Source organism: Schistocerca cancellata, unplaced genomic scaffold (genome assembly GCF_023864275.1).
Source record: "Schistocerca cancellata isolate TAMUIC-IGC-003103 unplaced genomic scaffold, iqSchCanc2.1 HiC_scaffold_411, whole genome shotgun sequence".
Classification (NCBI taxonomy): Eukaryota; Metazoa; Arthropoda; class Insecta; order Orthoptera; family Acrididae; genus Schistocerca; species Schistocerca cancellata.
Window position 1 is genome coordinate 458,401 of NW_026046428.1, and position 14,529 is coordinate 472,929.

The window sequence follows — 14,529 nt, forward strand, 5'->3', positions numbered from 1 at the left end:
CAACTAAAAAAGTGGTAGGTTGTTCGACTACCACGCGGGCGGCCCGGCTTCGATTCCCGGCCGATGCATCGTTTTGCTGTTCTCGCTATAGTGCTGCCGCGCCGATTGCTCGCTTGAGGTGCGCCAGCCTCAGGAATGTATAGCAGGATTCGCTGTGAGAAGAACCAAACATGCAGCACGCAAGAGACCCTACTTGGACGGCCGCGTGCTGTTACTGAACTCCAGCGTCGGCCTGGCCCTACAGGCCGCTGTGTTCAGGTGCCGCAAGGGCGATGTACTGTAACCTCAGGCAGTGCTGCTTTCCGTCGTTAAAAAAGCTGCGGCAGCAGTTTACTCTAGCAAGTCGGGAAAGCACGCGTAGCGACACAACAGATTCCTGAGAAAGCGCAAACTGTCTATCTCTAATATGTGAGACTTACCAAGATTCCTGGGATGCTGGTTGCAACGAGCCTCGGTAGCGCAGTAGGTAGCGCGTAAGTCTCATAATCTTAAGGTCGTGAGTTCGATCCTCACCCGGGGCATTTAATTTGCTGTACATCACGGCTGAATTAACGGCGTTGCTATTGCTAGCGAACGAACTTAATTGTCGTTTGTTATCCACAAGGAGTCCACGCCTCAGCGTCACAATGTTTACTTCCAATTATGGCAAGGTACAACTTTGATCATTCTCCTCCCCTGTTATGAGTGAAATATGATGCAAACAGCAATGAATAGACAGTTTCGAGCTGTGCGCCATGCCAGTCTGCACGCGCAAAAATGCTCGCAAACAGAGAACAACACTGAGTCCGGATTGAGCACGAAATGCGAGAAGAGAGGGAGTAAATCTCACGTTTCTCGAGCAAATCCGGTGTGGTCTAGTGGCTAGGATACCTGGCTTTCACCCAGGAGGCCCGGGTTCGATTCCCGGTACCGGAAGGGAAGTTTTTGCGCACACGACCCTCCATCTTTTGGCCTTCCAACCTTCGTTTGTCGCCCACCTTCCGGAGCTTCAACCGAACGTAATCGGGGGAAGCAGGCACAGGATGCAATTACTGTCAGCACCGGGATAAAGGGAGAAGAGGCACTGGTCCGCTGTTGGGGTGCTACCAGCGTCAGTGGGAAGTCGGTGAAGTCGCCAGTTGCGCCAGAAGCCAGCAATTACCGTAGTATGCCTACACACGCGTTCCAGTTATTCACATTGCTTGCAGTCGCTCCATGCACAACAAGCGTGAGCCCGGATAGCTCAGTCGGTAGAGCATTAGGCTTTTAACCTAAGGGTCCAGGGTTCGAATCCCTGTTCGGGCGAAGATTTTAACGCTTCCGTAATGGCTCGTCTCGTAGCGCTGGTAGCCCTGCCGTAATCAGTGCACCGAGTTCGTTTCCTGTCAACATTCTGCGCAGACCGGTTGCATTTTTCACGATTCGAGGGAAGCTTTAGCTACGAGCAGTCGTGGCCGAGTGGTTAAGGCGTCTGACTAGAAATCAGATTCCCTCTGGGAGCGTAGGTTCGAGTCCTACCGACTGCGTCGGTTTTTTTTATTTTTTGTTTCAGAAGAGAGAGCAGAAAATTTCGCAGTTTGCCTGTCGTTTTGGTACCTCGCTACACCTCACCTCTCACAGTCGTTTATAGCGCCTGTCCTTTTGATAAGGGCGAATTCCAAGCGTCAGCTTTCGCGTCAGCCGAGCAAAGTCGGGACAAGTCGGGACATACTACAGGATGGCCTGCGTGGAGCGACGACGGAAAGAAAACGTTAATTCAACAGCACGTGGCTCACATACTCATACGCATAGATTTGCGCCCGTTGCGGTGGCCGGGAATCGAACGCGGCTCAACTGCTCGGAAGGCAACTATGCTCACCATTACACTACCACCGCACAGCCGCTGCTCGCAACGCCGCGCTGTGTCGGCTTCCCGCCCGCCGGCAGTGGCCCACGGTGATAGTAGCTGTAGGCGCTTTACGAGGTAGGAGGGTGCATTCGGGCAGCGCCTCCACGCACGCTGCGTCTTTGGGCAAGGCTCGTCGCCGCGGCCGCAACGTTACTCACGCAATAGTGACGAGCGGTCGCTTTGAGGCAGTGTAGTGGGGGACTCCGCGTGTGTAGCACTTTTTTCGGTTGTATCCGACGTCGCTGGGTGGCAATCCCACTTTCCCTGCAGACAGCTGCTCGGGAATATGCTCGGGAAGCACGGACGTCATCGGACGTCCGCCCCCAACAAATGCAACTAACAAAATGAGAACAACAACTAAAAAAGTGGTAGGTTGTTCGACTACCACGCGGGCGGCCCGGCTTCGATTCCCGGCCGATGCATCGTTTTGCTGTTCTCGCTATAGTGCTGCCGCGCCGATTGCTCGCTTGAGGTGCGCCAGCCTCAGGAATGTATAGCAGGATTCGCTGTGAGAAGAACCAAACATGCAGCACGCAAGAGACCCTACTTGGACGGCCGCGTGCTGTTACTGAACTCCAGCGTCGGCCTGGCCCTACAGGCCGCTGTGTTCAGGTGCCGCAAGGGCGATGTACTGTAACCTCAGGCAGTGCTGCTTTCCGTCGTTAAAAAAGCTGCGGCAGCAGTTTACTCTAGCAAGTCGGGAAAGCACGCGTAGCGACACAACAGATTCCTGAGAAAGCGCAAACTGTCTATCTCTAATATGTGAGACTTACCAAGATTCCTGGGATGCTGGTTGCAACGAGCCTCGGTAGCGCAGTAGGTAGCGCGTAAGTCTCATAATCTTAAGGTCGTGAGTTCGATCCTCACCCGGGGCATTTAATTTGCTGTACATCACGGCTGAATTAACGGCGTTGCTATTGCTAGCGAACGAACTTAATTGTCGTTTGTTATCCACAAGGAGTCCACGCCTCAGCGTCACAATGTTTACTTCCAATTATGGCAAGGTACAACTTTGATCATTCTCCTCCCCTGTTATGAGTGAAATATGATGCAAACAGCAATGAATAGACAGTTTCGAGCTGTGCGCCATGCCAGTCTGCACGCGCAAAAATGCTCGCAAACAGAGAACAACACTGAGTCCGGATTGAGCACGAAATGCGAGAAGAGAGGGAGTAAATCTCACGTTTCTCGAGCAAATCCGGTGTGGTCTAGTGGCTAGGATACCTGGCTTTCACCCAGGAGGCCCGGGTTCGATTCCCGGTACCGGAAGGGAAGTTTTTGCGCACACGACCCTCCATCTTTTGGCCTTCCAACCTTCGTTTGTCGCCCACCTTCCGGAGCTTCAACCGAACGTAATCGGGGGAAGCAGGCACAGGATGCAATTACTGTCAGCACCGGGATAAAGGGAGAAGAGGCACTGGTCCGCTGTTGGGGTGCTACCAGCGTCAGTGGGAAGTCGGTGAAGTCGCCAGTTGCGCCAGAAGCCAGCAATTACCGTAGTACGCCTACACACGCGTTCCAGTTATTCACATTGCTTGCAGTCGCTCCATGCACAACAAGCGTGAGCCCGGATAGCTCAGTCGGTAGAGCATTAGGCTTTTAACCTAAGGGTCCAGGGTTCGAATCCCTGTTCGGGCGAAGATTTTAACGCTTCCGTAATGGCTCGTCTCGTAGCGCTGGTAGCCCTGCCGTAATCAGTGCACCGAGTTCGTTTCCTGTCAACATTCTGCGCAGACCGGTTGCATTTTTCACGATTCGAGGGAAGCTTTAGCTACGAGCAGTCGTGGCCGAGTGGTTAAGGCGTCTGACTAGAAATCAGATTCCCTCTGGGAGCGTAGGTTCGAGTCCTACCGACTGCGTCGGTTTTTTTTATTTTTTGTTTCAGAAGAGAGAGCAGAAAATTTCGCAGTTTGCCTGTCGTTTTGGTACCTCGCTACACCTCACCTCTCACAGTCGTTTATAGCGCCTGTCCTTTTGATAAGGGCGAATTCCAAGCGTCAGCTTTCGCGTCAGCCGAGCAAAGTCGGGACAAGTCGGGACATACTACAGGATGGCCTGCGTGGAGCGACGACGGAAAGAAAACGTTAATTCAACAGCACGTGGCTCACATACTCATACGCATAGATTTGCGCCCGTTGCGGTGGCCGGGAATCGAACGCGGCTCAACTGCTCGGAAGGCAACTATGCTCACCATTACACTACCACCGCACAGCCGCTGCTCGCAACGCCGCGCTGTGTCGGCTTCCCGCCCGCCGGCAGTGGCCCACGGTGATAGTAGCTGTAGGCGCTTTACGAGGTAGGAGGGTGCATTCGGGCAGCGCCTCCACGCACGCTGCGTCTTTGGGCAAGGCTCGTCGCCGCGGCCGCAACGTTACTCACGCAATAGTGACGAGCGGTCGCTTTGAGGCAGTGTAGTGGGGGACTCCGCGTGTGTAGCACTTTTTTCGGTTGTATCCGACGTCGCTGGGTGGCAATCCCACTTTCCCTGCAGACAGCTGCTCGGGAATATGCTCGGGAAGGACGGACGTCATCGGACGTCCGCCCCCAACAAATGCAACTAACAAAATGAGAACAACAACTAAAAAAGTGGTAGGTTGTTCGACTACCACGCGGGCGGCCCGGCTTCGATTCCCGGCCGATGCATCGTTTTGCTGTTCTCGCTATAGTGCTGCCGCGCCGATTGCTCGCTTGAGGTGCGCCAGCCTCAGGAATGTATAGCAGGATTCGCTGTGAGAAGAACCAAACATGCAGCACGCAAGAGACCCTACTTGGACGGCCGCGTGCTGTTACTGAACTCCAGCGTCGGCCTGGCCCTACAGGCCGCTGTGTTCAGGTGCCGCAAGGGCGATGTACTGTAACCTCAGGCAGTGCTGCTTTCCGTCGTTAAAAAAGCTGCGGCAGCAGTTTACTCTAGCAAGTCGGGAAAGCACGCGTAGCGACACAACAGATTCCTGAGAAAGCGCAAACTGTCTATCTCTAATATGTGAGACTTACCAAGATTCCTGGGATGCTGGTTGCAACGAGCCTCGGTAGCGCAGTAGGTAGCGCGTAAGTCTCATAATCTTAAGGTCGTGAGTTCGATCCTCACCCGGGGCATTTAATTTGCTGTACATCACGGCTGAATTAACGGCGTTGCTATTGCTAGCGAACGAACTTAATTGTCGTTTGTTATCCACAAGGAGTCCACGCCTCAGCGTCACAATGTTTACTTCCAATTATGGCAAGGTACAACTTTGATCATTCTCCTCCCCTGTTATGAGTGAAATATGATGCAAACAGCAATGAATAGACAGTTTCGAGCTGTGCGCCATGCCAGTCTGCACGCGCAAAAATGCTCGCAAACAGAGAACAACACTGAGTCCGGATTGAGCACGAAATGCGAGAAGAGAGGGAGTAAATCTCACGTTTCTCGAGCAAATCCGGTGTGGTCTAGTGGCTAGGATACCTGGCTTTCACCCAGGAGGCCCGGGTTCGATTCCCGGTACCGGAAGGGAAGTTTTTGCGCACACGACCCTCCATCTTTTGGCCTTCCAACCTTCGTTTGTCGCCCACCTTCCGGAGCTTCAACCGAACGTAATCGGGGGAAGCAGGCACAGGATGCAATTACTGTCAGCACCGGGATAAAGGGAGAAGAGGCACTGGTCCGCTGTTGGGGTGCTACCAGCGTCAGTGGGAAGTCGGTGAAGTCGCCAGTTGCGCCAGAAGCCAGCAATTACCGTAGTACGCCTACACACGCGTTCCAGTTATTCACATTGCTTGCAGTCGCTCCATGCACAACAAGCGTGAGCCCGGATAGCTCAGTCGGTAGAGCATTAGGCTTTTAACCTAAGGGTCCAGGGTTCGAATCCCTGTTCGGGCGAAGATTTTAACGCTTCCGTAATGGCTCGTCTCGTAGCGCTGGTAGCCCTGCCGTAATCAGTGCACCGAGTTCGTTTCCTGTCAACATTCTGCGCAGACCGGTTGCATTTTTCACGATTCGAGGGAAGCTTTAGCTACGAGCAGTCGTGGCCGAGTGGTTAAGGCGTCTGACTAGAAATCAGATTCCCTCTGGGAGCGTAGGTTCGAGTCCTACCGACTGCGTCGGTTTTTTTTATTTTTTGTTTCAGAAGAGAGAGCAGAAAATTTCGCAGTTTGCCTGTCGTTTTGGTACCTCGCTACACCTCACCTCTCACAGTCGTTTATAGCGCCTGTCCTTTTGATAAGGGCGAATTCCAAGCGTCAGCTTTCGCGTCAGCCGAGCAAAGTCGGGACAAGTCGGGACATACTACAGGATGGCCTGCGTGGAGCGACGACGGAAAGAAAACGTTAATTCAACAGCACGTGGCTCACATACTCATACGCATAGATTTGCGCCCGTTGCGGTGGCCGGGAATCGAACGCGGCTCAACTGCTCGGAAGGCAACTATGCTCACCATTACACTACCACCGCACAGCCGCTGCTCGCAACGCCGCGCTGTGTCGGCTTCCCGCCCGCCGGCAGTGGCCCACGGTGATAGTAGCTGTAGGCGCTTTACGAGGTAGGAGGGTGCATTCGGGCAGCGCCTCCACGCACGCTGCGTCTTTGGGCAAGGCTCGTCGCCGCGGCCGCAACGTTACTCACGCAATAGTGACGAGCGGTCGCTTTGAGGCAGTGTAGTGGGGGACTCCGCGTGTGTAGCACTTTTTTCGGTTGTATCCGACGTCGCTGGGTGGCAATCCCACTTTCCCTGCAGACAGCTGCTCGGGAATATGCTCGGGAAGGACGGACGTCATCGGACGTCCGCCCCCAACAAATGCAACTAACAAAATGAGAACAACAACTAAAAAAGTGGTAGGTTGTTCGACTACCACGCGGGCGGCCCGGCTTCGATTCCCGGCCGATGCATCGTTTTGCTGTTCTCGCTATAGTGCTGCCGCGCCGATTGCTCGCTTGAGGTGCGCCAGCCTCAGGAATGTATAGCAGGATTCGCTGTGAGAAGAACCAAACATGCAGCACGCAAGAGACCCTACTTGGACGGCCGCGTGCTGTTACTGAACTCCAGCGTCGGCCTGGCCCTACAGGCCGCTGTGTTCAGGTGCCGCAAGGGCGATGTACTGTAACCTCAGGCAGTGCTGCTTTCCGTCGTTAAAAAAGCTGCGGCAGCAGTTTACTCTAGCAAGTCGGGAAAGCACGCGTAGCGACACAACAGATTCCTGAGAAAGCGCAAACTGTCTATCTCTAATATGTGAGACTTACCAAGATTCCTGGGATGCTGGTTGCAACGAGCCTCGGTAGCGCAGTAGGTAGCGCGTAAGTCTCATAATCTTAAGGTCGTGAGTTCGATCCTCACCCGGGGCATTTAATTTGCTGTACATCACGGCTGAATTAACGGCGTTGCTATTGCTAGCGAACGAACTTAATTGTCGTTTGTTATCCACAAGGAGTCCACGCCTCAGCGTCACAATGTTTACTTCCAATTATGGCAAGGTACAACTTTGATCATTCTCCTCCCCTGTTATGAGTGAAATATGATGCAAACAGCAATGAATAGACAGTTTCGAGCTGTGCGCCATGCCAGTCTGCACGCGCAAAAATGCTCGCAAACAGAGAACAACACTGAGTCCGGATTGAGCACGAAATGCGAGAAGAGAGGGAGTAAATCTCACGTTTCTCGAGCAAATCCGGTGTGGTCTAGTGGCTAGGATACCTGGCTTTCACCCAGGAGGCCCGGGTTCGATTCCCGGTACCGGAAGGGAAGTTTTTGCGCACACGACCCTCCATCTTTTGGCCTTCCAACCTTCGTTTGTCGCCCACCTTCCGGAGCTTCAACCGAACGTAATCGGGGGAAGCAGGCACAGGATGCAATTACTGTCAGCACCGGGATAAAGGGAGAAGAGGCACTGGTCCGCTGTTGGGGTGCTACCAGCGTCAGTGGGAAGTCGGTGAAGTCGCCAGTTGCGCCAGAAGCCAGCAATTACCGTAGTATGCCTACACACGCGTTCCAGTTATTCACATTGCTTGCAGTCGCTCCATGCACAACAAGCGTGAGCCCGGATAGCTCAGTCGGTAGAGCATTAGGCTTTTAACCTAAGGGTCCAGGGTTCGAATCCCTGTTCGGGCGAAGATTTTAACGCTTCCGTAATGGCTCGTCTCGTAGCGCTGGTAGCCCTGCCGTAATCAGTGCACCGAGTTCGTTTCCTGTCAACATTCTGCGCAGACCGGTTGCATTTTTCACGATTCGAGGGAAGCTTTAGCTACGAGCAGTCGTGGCCGAGTGGTTAAGGCGTCTGACTAGAAATCAGATTCCCTCTGGGAGCGTAGGTTCGAGTCCTACCGACTGCGTCGGTTTTTTTTATTTTTTGTTTCAGAAGAGAGAGCAGAAAATTTCGCAGTTTGCCTGTCGTTTTGGTACCTCGCTACACCTCACCTCTCACAGTCGTTTATAGCGCCTGTCCTTTTGATAAGGGCGAATTCCAAGCGTCAGCTTTCGCGTCAGCCGAGCAAAGTCGGGACAAGTCGGGACATACTACAGGATGGCCTGCGTGGAGCGACGACGGAAAGAAAACGTTAATTCAACAGCACGTGGCTCACATACTCATACGCATAGATTTGCGCCCGTTGCGGTGGCCGGGAATCGAACGCGGCTCAACTGCTCGGAAGGCAACTATGCTCACCATTACACTACCACCGCACAGCCGCTGCTCGCAACGCCGCGCTGTGTCGGCTTCCCGCCCGCCGGCAGTGGCCCACGGTGATAGTAGCTGTAGGCGCTTTACGAGGTAGGAGGGTGCATTCGGGCAGCGCCTCCACGCACGCTGCGTCTTTGGGCAAGGCTCGTCGCCGCGGCCGCAACGTTACTCACGCAATAGTGACGAGCGGTCGCTTTGAGGCAGTGTAGTGGGGGACTCCGCGTGTGTAGCACTTTTTTCGGTTGTATCCGACGTCGCTGGGTGGCAATCCCACTTTCCCTGCAGACAGCTGCTCGGGAATATGCTCGGGAAGGACGGACGTCATCGGACGTCCGCCCCCAACAAATGCAACTAACAAAATGAGAACAACAACTAAAAAAGTGGTAGGTTGTTCGACTACCACGCGGGCGGCCCGGCTTCGATTCCCGGCCGATGCATCGTTTTGCTGTTCTCGCTATAGTGCTGCCGCGCCGATTGCTCGCTTGAGGTGCGCCAGCCTCAGGAATGTATAGCAGGATTCGCTGTGAGAAGAACCAAACATGCAGCACGCAAGAGACCCTACTTGGACGGCCGCGTGCTGTTACTGAACTCCAGCGTCGGCCTGGCCCTACAGGCCGCTGTGTTCAGGTGCCGCAAGGGCGATGTACTGTAACCTCAGGCAGTGCTGCTTTCCGTCGTTAAAAAAGCTGCGGCAGCAGTTTACTCTAGCAAGTCGGGAAAGCACGCGTAGCGACACAACAGATTCCTGAGAAAGCGCAAACTGTCTATCTCTAATATGTGAGACTTACCAAGATTCCTGGGATGCTGGTTGCAACGAGCCTCGGTAGCGCAGTAGGTAGCGCGTAAGTCTCATAATCTTAAGGTCGTGAGTTCGATCCTCACCCGGGGCATTTAATTTGCTGTACATCACGGCTGAATTAACGGCGTTGCTATTGCTAGCGAACGAACTTAATTGTCGTTTGTTATCCACAAGGAGTCCACGCCTCAGCGTCACAATGTTTACTTCCAATTATGGCAAGGTACAACTTTGATCATTCTCCTCCCCTGTTATGAGTGAAATATGATGCAAACAGCAATGAATAGACAGTTTCGAGCTGTGCGCCATGCCAGTCTGCACGCGCAAAAATGCTCGCAAACAGAGAACAACACTGAGTCCGGATTGAGCACGAAATGCGAGAAGAGAGGGAGTAAATCTCACGTTTCTCGAGCAAATCCGGTGTGGTCTAGTGGCTAGGATACCTGGCTTTCACCCAGGAGGCCCGGGTTCGATTCCCGGTACCGGAAGGGAAGTTTTTGCGCACACGACCCTCCATCTTTTGGCCTTCCAACCTTCGTTTGTCGCCCACCTTCCGGAGCTTCAACCGAACGTAATCGGGGGAAGCAGGCACAGGATGCAATTACTGTCAGCACCGGGATAAAGGGAGAAGAGGCACTGGTCCGCTGTTGGGGTGCTACCAGCGTCAGTGGGAAGTCGGTGAAGTCGCCAGTTGCGCCAGAAGCCAGCAATTACCGTAGTATGCCTACACACGCGTTCCAGTTATTCACATTGCTTGCAGTCGCTCCATGCACAACAAGCGTGAGCCCGGATAGCTCAGTCGGTAGAGCATTAGGCTTTTAACCTAAGGGTCCAGGGTTCGAATCCCTGTTCGGGCGAAGATTTTAACGCTTCCGTAATGGCTCGTCTCGTAGCGCTGGTAGCCCTGCCGTAATCAGTGCACCGAGTTCGTTTCCTGTCAACATTCTGCGCAGACCGGTTGCATTTTTCACGATTCGAGGGAAGCTTTAGCTACGAGCAGTCGTGGCCGAGTGGTTAAGGCGTCTGACTAGAAATCAGATTCCCTCTGGGAGCGTAGGTTCGAGTCCTACCGACTGCGTCGGTTTTTTTTATTTTTTGTTTCAGAAGAGAGAGCAGAAAATTTCGCAGTTTGCCTGTCGTTTTGGTACCTCGCTACACCTCACCTCTCACAGTCGTTTATAGCGCCTGTCCTTTTGATAAGGGCGAATTCCAAGCGTCAGCTTTCGCGTCAGCCGAGCAAAGTCGGGACAAGTCGGGACATACTACAGGATGGCCTGCGTGGAGCGACGACGGAAAGAAAACGTTAATTCAACAGCACGTGGCTCACATACTCATACGCATAGATTTGCGCCCGTTGCGGTGGCCGGGAATCGAACGCGGCTCAACTGCTCGGAAGGCAACTATGCTCACCATTACACTACCACCGCACAGCCGCTGCTCGCAACGCCGCGCTGTGTCGGCTTCCCGCCCGCCGGCAGTGGCCCACGGTGATAGTAGCTGTAGGCGCTTTACGAGGTAGGAGGGTGCATTCGGGCAGCGCCTCCACGCACGCTGCGTCTTTGGGCAAGGCTCGTCGCCGCGGCCGCAACGTTACTCACGCAATAGTGACGAGCGGTCGCTTTGAGGCAGTGTAGTGGGGGACTCCGCGTGTGTAGCACTTTTTTCGGTTGTATCCGACGTCGCTGGGTGGCAATCCCACTTTCCCTGCAGACAGCTGCTCGGGAATATGCTCGGGAAGGACGGACGTCATCGGACGTCCGCCCCCAACAAATGCAACTAACAAAATGAGAACAACAACTAAAAAAGTGGTAGGTTGTTCGACTACCACGCGGGCGGCCCGGCTTCGATTCCCGGCCGATGCATCGTTTTGCTGTTCTCGCTATAGTGCTGCCGCGCCGATTGCTCGCTTGAGGTGCGCCAGCCTCAGGAATGTATAGCAGGATTCGCTGTGAGAAGAACCAAACATGCAGCACGCAAGAGACCCTACTTGGACGGCCGCGTGCTGTTACTGAACTCCAGCGTCGGCCTGGCCCTACAGGCCGCTGTGTTCAGGTGCCGCAAGGGCGATGTACTGTAACCTCAGGCAGTGCTGCTTTCCGTCGTTAAAAAAGCTGCGGCAGCAGTTTACTCTAGCAAGTCGGGAAAGCACGCGTAGCGACACAACAGATTCCTGAGAAAGCGCAAACTGTCTATCTCTAATATGTGAGACTTACCAAGATTCCTGGGATGCTGGTTGCAACGAGCCTCGGTAGCGCAGGAGGTAGCGCGTAAGTCTCATAATCTTAAGGTCGTGAGTTCGATCCTCACCCGGGGCATTTAATTTGCTGTACATCACGGCTGAATTAACGGCGTTGCTATTGCTAGCGAACGAACTTAATTGTCGTTTGTTATCCACAAGGAGTCCACGCCTCAGCGTCACAATGTTTACTTCCAATTATGGCAAGGTACAACTTTGATCATTCTCCTCCCCTGTTATGAGTGAAATATGATGCAAACAGCAATGAATAGACAGTTTCGAGCTGTGCGCCATGCCAGTCTGCACGCGCAAAAATGCTCGCAAACAGAGAACAACACTGAGTCCGGATTGAGCACGAAATGCGAGAAGAGAGGGAGTAAATCTCACGTTTCTCGAGCAAATCCGGTGTGGTCTAGTGGCTAGGATACCTGGCTTTCACCCAGGAGGCCCGGGTTCGATTCCCGGTACCGGAAGGGAAGTTTTTGCGCACACGACCCTCCATCTTTTGGCCTTCCAACCTTCGTTTGTCGCCCACCTTCCGGAGCTTCAACCGAACGTAATCGGGGGAAGCAGGCACAGGATGCAATTACTGTCAGCACCGGGATAAAGGGAGAAGAGGCACTGGTCCGCTGTTGGGGTGCTACCAGCGTCAGTGGGAAGTCGGTGAAGTCGCCAGTTGCGCCAGAAGCCAGCAATTACCGTAGTATGCCTACACACGCGTTCCAGTTATTCACATTGCTTGCAGTCGCTCCATGCACAACAAGCGTGAGCCCGGATAGCTCAGTCGGTAGAGCATTAGGCTTTTAACCTAAGGGTCCAGGGTTCGAATCCCTGTTCGGGCGAAGATTTTAACGCTTCCGTAATGGCTCGTCTCGTAGCGCTGGTAGCCCTGCCGTAATCAGTGCACCGAGTTCGTTTCCTGTCAACATTCTGCGCAGACCGGTTGCATTTTTCACGATTCGAGGGAAGCTTTAGCTACGAGCAGTCGTGGCCGAGTGGTTCAGTCGCGCTTCAGCTGTGCTACTGTGTGGACGTGTGTACTGCTGCGCTCCGACTGTGTTGTTTACATACTTGTTCTGCTGTTGTCTCCTTTGCCGTTTGTCCGTTCATCTTCGTGTTTGTATATCTTCGTTAGTGTTTGGCTGTTCGTCACCGTTCTGTCACTCACCGGAATTTCGGTTTTTTAACCGGAGTTTCATCCCTGTTCTGAATCATGTCTACGAACGTCAGGAAAAACACACTGATCTTCGCTTTCGATAAGGAAACCCGTCATATCCAGCCAACGTCCCTGGAAATACACGATTGGATTACTGAGGTAATTGGTGTCAACTCTGATTCCGTCCATACAATGCAGTTAGACAATGATAAATACTGTATTTTTGTTAAGTTTGAGAGCTCGGTGACGTTAGATAGACTTTTAGCAAAGTGGGGTAGTGAAGTAGAATTCATTCACAGAGACGGCTCGAAGAGCAAAGTTCGGATCTGGCGAGCTGATATTGTTTACACTACCGTTCGCGTGCTTAACTTACCTATTGAAATTGATAATGATTTAATTAAAGATGCGCTTTGCAAGTATGGTGACGTTAAATCTGTTAATAACGAACGTTGGTCTCGTCACTACAAACTGCAATGTTTTAACGGAATTCGATCTGTGGAGATGGACATCAAGACCAATATTCCGTCTCATATATTTGTACATGGCTACAAGGCGCAAATTGTGTATTCAGGTCAAGTACCGACCTGTCATGTTTGTAATGAGTCTGGCCACTTTAGACAGGATTGTCCGCGGCGGGTTTTTGTATTGAAAAGCAACCTCACGCAACGCCAGAAACTTACCCTAAATGATGTCTTGCCAAATAATGTATCTGTCCCGTTGGGAGTGGATACTGCCCAAGCAAACCACTCTGATTTTTCCGTCAATGATATTACTCAATTTCCATGTTTAGATAAAAAGGCTGATCTTGACACCCCCGCATCCTCCGAATTGCAGACAAAAAACGGCCCCATGAGATAACTGATAGCTGTTCTGACGACGAGTTGTCTGACAAATCTCACTCCGCACGCAAACAAAAACAATGCGAGGAGGAGGTAATGCCACAACTCCAGGAAATACAGATGGAAGCTTGTAAACAATCAGAACGTAAACATTTGGTGGGAAACTGCGAAGACGGGGATGTTTCTAGCAATAGCCACGAAACATCAGGAGGCGACTCAGTTTGCAAAGACGAGCAGCCTTCTGACAGTCACGAGAAACAATTAGTGTGTCTGGCTCAACCCTCTGTAACGGCTAGTGCTTCCCCGACGGGTATTGACCACACGACAGGACTAAGCAGTACAGGCCGTGTCGTACAGTTGGACGACCCGACAGGATCGGCGTCACAACCGACCACCACAAAACCCGTCACAGAGCCTTCGGATGCCCCACGAAGGAAGTTAAAGCCACAACCGAATGTCAATGCTCCTCGTAATCAGACGAAGTTGAAGGGCGTGAAAGGTGACACGAAACCCCATAATGTGCGTTACGAAACTGTCAGGCACGAGTCATTGAAAGAATCTCCTGAGGAACTTCCTGATAATCAATCTTCTACTGACTCAGGAGGAAAATCTCAAACCTAGACTGCACCAATACTGCAATTTGCAACCTCTCAATGGGACGTTCTATTCTGTCTAAATTTTTCTGTGTCTCCTAAGTAATAATTTAGTAGAATGTTATTTATTCACTGTCCTAACATCCAACGAGTAATAGCGCAATGACCCAGTGTTATACTATTGCTACTGTCAATATTAATAAAATACGGTCGGCATTGAAAATAGCAGCATTAAAAGAATTTTTATATGATTCGGGAACTGATATAGCCCTGCTGCAGGAAGTTGTCACGTCAGATTTAAATATTCCCGGATATGTTGCTCACCTAAATGTCTCCCACGAAACTAGCGTGGGGACAGCTTTTTTAATCCGGGATGGGATTCCAGTAACGGAAG

At 52.4% G+C, this 14,529-nt stretch overlaps 28 non-coding genes across 28 annotated transcripts; 23 read left to right on the forward strand and 5 right to left on the reverse strand.

Annotated features, from left to right (window-relative positions):
- The first annotated feature begins 448 nt into the window (after nucleotides 1-448).
- Trnam-cau (transfer RNA methionine (anticodon CAU)) lies at nucleotides 449-521 on the forward strand. The gene has a single exon. It is a non-coding gene; the product is annotated as a tRNA-Met (tRNA).
- A 322-nt stretch (nucleotides 522-843) lies between these two features.
- Trnae-uuc (transfer RNA glutamic acid (anticodon UUC)) lies at nucleotides 844-915 on the forward strand. The gene has a single exon. It is a non-coding gene; the product is annotated as a tRNA-Glu (tRNA).
- Nucleotides 916-1,211: 296 nt separating this feature from the next.
- Nucleotides 1,212-1,284, forward strand: Trnak-uuu (transfer RNA lysine (anticodon UUU)). Its single transcript has one exon. It is a non-coding gene; the product is annotated as a tRNA-Lys (tRNA).
- Nucleotides 1,285-1,423: 139 nt separating this feature from the next.
- On the forward strand, nucleotides 1,424-1,505 carry Trnas-aga (transfer RNA serine (anticodon AGA)). The gene has a single exon. It is a non-coding gene; the product is annotated as a tRNA-Ser (tRNA).
- A 277-nt stretch (nucleotides 1,506-1,782) lies between these two features.
- Trnag-ucc (transfer RNA glycine (anticodon UCC)) lies at nucleotides 1,783-1,854 on the reverse strand. The gene has a single exon. It is a non-coding gene; the product is annotated as a tRNA-Gly (tRNA).
- Nucleotides 1,855-2,669: 815 nt separating this feature from the next.
- Nucleotides 2,670-2,742, forward strand: Trnam-cau (transfer RNA methionine (anticodon CAU)). The gene has a single exon. It is a non-coding gene; the product is annotated as a tRNA-Met (tRNA).
- Nucleotides 2,743-3,064: 322 nt separating this feature from the next.
- Nucleotides 3,065-3,136, forward strand: Trnae-uuc (transfer RNA glutamic acid (anticodon UUC)). The gene has a single exon. It is a non-coding gene; the product is annotated as a tRNA-Glu (tRNA).
- A 296-nt stretch (nucleotides 3,137-3,432) lies between these two features.
- Trnak-uuu (transfer RNA lysine (anticodon UUU)) lies at nucleotides 3,433-3,505 on the forward strand. Its single transcript has one exon. It is a non-coding gene; the product is annotated as a tRNA-Lys (tRNA).
- Nucleotides 3,506-3,644: 139 nt separating this feature from the next.
- Trnas-aga (transfer RNA serine (anticodon AGA)) lies at nucleotides 3,645-3,726 on the forward strand. Its single transcript has one exon. It is a non-coding gene; the product is annotated as a tRNA-Ser (tRNA).
- A 277-nt stretch (nucleotides 3,727-4,003) lies between these two features.
- Trnag-ucc (transfer RNA glycine (anticodon UCC)) lies at nucleotides 4,004-4,075 on the reverse strand. Its single transcript has one exon. It is a non-coding gene; the product is annotated as a tRNA-Gly (tRNA).
- Nucleotides 4,076-4,890: 815 nt separating this feature from the next.
- Nucleotides 4,891-4,963, forward strand: Trnam-cau (transfer RNA methionine (anticodon CAU)). The gene has a single exon. It is a non-coding gene; the product is annotated as a tRNA-Met (tRNA).
- Nucleotides 4,964-5,285: 322 nt separating this feature from the next.
- Nucleotides 5,286-5,357, forward strand: Trnae-uuc (transfer RNA glutamic acid (anticodon UUC)). The gene has a single exon. It is a non-coding gene; the product is annotated as a tRNA-Glu (tRNA).
- A 296-nt stretch (nucleotides 5,358-5,653) lies between these two features.
- On the forward strand, nucleotides 5,654-5,726 carry Trnak-uuu (transfer RNA lysine (anticodon UUU)). The gene has a single exon. It is a non-coding gene; the product is annotated as a tRNA-Lys (tRNA).
- Nucleotides 5,727-5,865: 139 nt separating this feature from the next.
- Nucleotides 5,866-5,947, forward strand: Trnas-aga (transfer RNA serine (anticodon AGA)). Its single transcript has one exon. It is a non-coding gene; the product is annotated as a tRNA-Ser (tRNA).
- Nucleotides 5,948-6,224: 277 nt separating this feature from the next.
- Trnag-ucc (transfer RNA glycine (anticodon UCC)) lies at nucleotides 6,225-6,296 on the reverse strand. Its single transcript has one exon. It is a non-coding gene; the product is annotated as a tRNA-Gly (tRNA).
- An 815-nt stretch (nucleotides 6,297-7,111) lies between these two features.
- On the forward strand, nucleotides 7,112-7,184 carry Trnam-cau (transfer RNA methionine (anticodon CAU)). The gene has a single exon. It is a non-coding gene; the product is annotated as a tRNA-Met (tRNA).
- Nucleotides 7,185-7,506: 322 nt separating this feature from the next.
- On the forward strand, nucleotides 7,507-7,578 carry Trnae-uuc (transfer RNA glutamic acid (anticodon UUC)). Its single transcript has one exon. It is a non-coding gene; the product is annotated as a tRNA-Glu (tRNA).
- Nucleotides 7,579-7,874: 296 nt separating this feature from the next.
- On the forward strand, nucleotides 7,875-7,947 carry Trnak-uuu (transfer RNA lysine (anticodon UUU)). Its single transcript has one exon. It is a non-coding gene; the product is annotated as a tRNA-Lys (tRNA).
- Nucleotides 7,948-8,086: 139 nt separating this feature from the next.
- On the forward strand, nucleotides 8,087-8,168 carry Trnas-aga (transfer RNA serine (anticodon AGA)). Its single transcript has one exon. It is a non-coding gene; the product is annotated as a tRNA-Ser (tRNA).
- Nucleotides 8,169-8,445: 277 nt separating this feature from the next.
- On the reverse strand, nucleotides 8,446-8,517 carry Trnag-ucc (transfer RNA glycine (anticodon UCC)). The gene has a single exon. It is a non-coding gene; the product is annotated as a tRNA-Gly (tRNA).
- An 815-nt stretch (nucleotides 8,518-9,332) lies between these two features.
- On the forward strand, nucleotides 9,333-9,405 carry Trnam-cau (transfer RNA methionine (anticodon CAU)). Its single transcript has one exon. It is a non-coding gene; the product is annotated as a tRNA-Met (tRNA).
- A 322-nt stretch (nucleotides 9,406-9,727) lies between these two features.
- Nucleotides 9,728-9,799, forward strand: Trnae-uuc (transfer RNA glutamic acid (anticodon UUC)). The gene has a single exon. It is a non-coding gene; the product is annotated as a tRNA-Glu (tRNA).
- Nucleotides 9,800-10,095: 296 nt separating this feature from the next.
- Nucleotides 10,096-10,168, forward strand: Trnak-uuu (transfer RNA lysine (anticodon UUU)). Its single transcript has one exon. It is a non-coding gene; the product is annotated as a tRNA-Lys (tRNA).
- Nucleotides 10,169-10,307: 139 nt separating this feature from the next.
- Trnas-aga (transfer RNA serine (anticodon AGA)) lies at nucleotides 10,308-10,389 on the forward strand. Its single transcript has one exon. It is a non-coding gene; the product is annotated as a tRNA-Ser (tRNA).
- A 277-nt stretch (nucleotides 10,390-10,666) lies between these two features.
- Nucleotides 10,667-10,738, reverse strand: Trnag-ucc (transfer RNA glycine (anticodon UCC)). Its single transcript has one exon. It is a non-coding gene; the product is annotated as a tRNA-Gly (tRNA).
- Nucleotides 10,739-11,553: 815 nt separating this feature from the next.
- Nucleotides 11,554-11,626, forward strand: Trnam-cau (transfer RNA methionine (anticodon CAU)). Its single transcript has one exon. It is a non-coding gene; the product is annotated as a tRNA-Met (tRNA).
- A 322-nt stretch (nucleotides 11,627-11,948) lies between these two features.
- Trnae-uuc (transfer RNA glutamic acid (anticodon UUC)) lies at nucleotides 11,949-12,020 on the forward strand. The gene has a single exon. It is a non-coding gene; the product is annotated as a tRNA-Glu (tRNA).
- A 296-nt stretch (nucleotides 12,021-12,316) lies between these two features.
- On the forward strand, nucleotides 12,317-12,389 carry Trnak-uuu (transfer RNA lysine (anticodon UUU)). The gene has a single exon. It is a non-coding gene; the product is annotated as a tRNA-Lys (tRNA).
- Nucleotides 12,390-14,529: the final 2,140 nt, after the last annotated feature.